The following is a 2,500-nucleotide window of genomic DNA, read 5'->3' on the forward strand; positions in this document are numbered from 1 at the left end:
CCGTTTCCTCTCAATCACAGTCTACTAGAATATATTTTGTCAAATACTGACTGTATGTACACTGAGAAGTGGTGCTTAAAGGTATATATAAACAAGTCGCGTAAGGCGAAATAACAACATTTAGTCAAGATGTCGAACTCACAGAATGAAACTGAACGCTCTGCTTTTTTCACCAAGACCACATACTCGTAGTTTCGTCAGTCCACCGCTCGTGGCAAAGGCAGTGAAATCGACAAGCCATGCAGAATAGTGCGGTAGTGGTCGCGCTGAGCAGGACAACACGCTTTTCTGTATGTCTATTCTTTTTTGCTTACTGAGTTTGTTTTTAATCTAAACATATCATATCTACATGTTTTTGGAATCAGGGACCGACAAGGAATAAGATGACATTGTTTTTAAATCGATTTCGGAAAATTAATTTTAATCATAATTTTCATATTTTTAATTTTGAGAGCGTGTTTGTAATCCAAATATAACATATGTATGTGTTTTTGGAAGCAGACAATGACGAAGAATAAGATGAAATTATTTTTGGATCGTTTGATAAAAAAAAATAGTTTTAATTACAAGTTTCCAATTTTTGATGACCAAACTCATTCATTAGTTTTTAAGCCACCAAGCTGAAATGCAATACCAAAGTCCGGCCTTTGTCGAAAATTGCCTTGCCAAAATTTCAATCAATTTGATTGAAAAATGAGGGAGTGACAGTGCCGCCTCAACTTTTACAAAAAGCCGGATATGACGTCATCAAAGGTATTTATCGAAAAAAAGAAAAAAAAATCCGGGGATATCATACCCAGGAACTCTCATGTCAAATTTCATAAAGATCGGCCCAGTAGTTTAGTCTGAATCGCTCTACACACACACACACAGACACACACACACACACACACACACACACACACACACACACACACACACACACACACACACACACATACACCACGACCCTCGTCTCGATTCCCCCTCTATGTTAAAACATTTAGTCAAAACTTGACTAAATGTAAACAAGTCGCGTAAGGCGAAATTACTACATTTAGTCAAGCTGTGGAACTCACAGAATGAAACTGACCGTAGTCCGCCGCTAGTGCAAAAGGCAGTGAAAGTGACGAGCCTGATTGGCGCGGTAGCGATTGCGCTGTGCTTCATAGCACGCTTTACTGTACCTCTCTTCGTTTTAACTTTCTGAGCGTGTTGTTAATCCAAACATATCATATCTATATGTTTTTGGAATCAGGAACCGACAAGGAATAAGATGAAATAGTTTTTAAAACGATTTCGGAAATTTAATTTTGATCATAATTTTTATATTTTTAATTTTCAGAGCTTGTTTTTAATCCAAATATAACATATGTATATGTTTTTGGAATCAGAAAATGACGAAGAATAAGATGAAATTGTTTTTGGATCGTTTGATAAAAAAATAATTTTAATTACAAGTTTCCGATTTTTAATGACCAAACTCACTCATTAGTTTTTAAGCCACCAAGCTGAAATGCAATACCAAATCCCGGGCTTCGTCGAAGATTGCTTTGCCAAAATTTCAATCAATTTAATGGAAAAATGAGGGTGTGACAGTGCCGCCTCAACTTTTACAAAAAGCCGGATATGACGTCATCAAAGGTATTTATCGAAAAAATGAAAAAAATGTCCGGGGATATCATACCCAGGAACTCTCATGTCAAATTTCATAAAGATCGGCCCAGTAGTTTAGTCTGAATCGCTCTACACACACACAGACAGACAGACAGACAGACAGACACAGACACACACACACACACATACACCACGACCCTCGTCTCGATTCCCCCCTCTATGTTAAAACATTTAGTCAAAACTTGACCAAATGTAAAAAGGCCCCCAAAAGCTTCAAAAAGTTAAATTATAAGATTTGTCGTTGCAAACGATTCTACCGCGCAGGAGGACTGCCTTCACTTTAAAAGCAAGTGCTTTGACAGCTACATTGAACGGCGTTAACTAGGCAAAGAAAGAGCATTCTTTGTACGGTTTGATATGAGCTACTTCTACTGAGTTACTTCCCTTGTTTGTGTACGTGACGAAGGTTACTAGGGTGTCACGTCATATTGGTCGCATCCGGTCGAGCCGCCAGGCGGCGCTTCTGGACTTTTGTTTATGTGTCAAGCACCGAAGAGAAGCAACGCTTTGAAGCTCAGTCACTCACTTTGATTTAATTGATTAGCAAACTGGTGGTGCATTTTTTTTAAAATCAAATGGTGCAGTGTCCCCAGATTTTTCAGATTCGTCTTATTCGCCGGAAACTCCCCCCAGACGTTGAAATCAATAGTATACCTTTAAGGGCGCCATTGCTCTTGGTGCAGACGGGCAAGAAGGTAAAGTATCTTTTAAACCGTGCCCGACAGTTACACGGGCACTGATCACAAATCGGAAAACAAAATTGTCAATGATATTACAGAAAAAGCTCAACCAAAACTCGTATGTGCGACTTTTCTTGATACGGCGTTGTAATGTCCATGTCTGC

General features: G+C 38.8%; 1 protein-coding gene across 1 annotated transcript in view; it reads right to left on the reverse strand.

Annotated features, from left to right (window-relative positions):
* The window catches only part of LOC138975020 (potassium voltage-gated channel protein egl-36-like), a 10,029-nt gene that overhangs the window by 6,454 nt on the left and 1,075 nt on the right, over positions 1 to 2,500 (reverse strand). The gene's annotated exons all lie outside the window — the stretch shown is intronic.

The sequence above is a fragment of the Littorina saxatilis genome, linkage group LG9 (assembly GCF_037325665.1).
Source record: "Littorina saxatilis isolate snail1 linkage group LG9, US_GU_Lsax_2.0, whole genome shotgun sequence".
NCBI classification, from domain to species: domain Eukaryota; kingdom Metazoa; phylum Mollusca; class Gastropoda; order Littorinimorpha; family Littorinidae; genus Littorina; species Littorina saxatilis.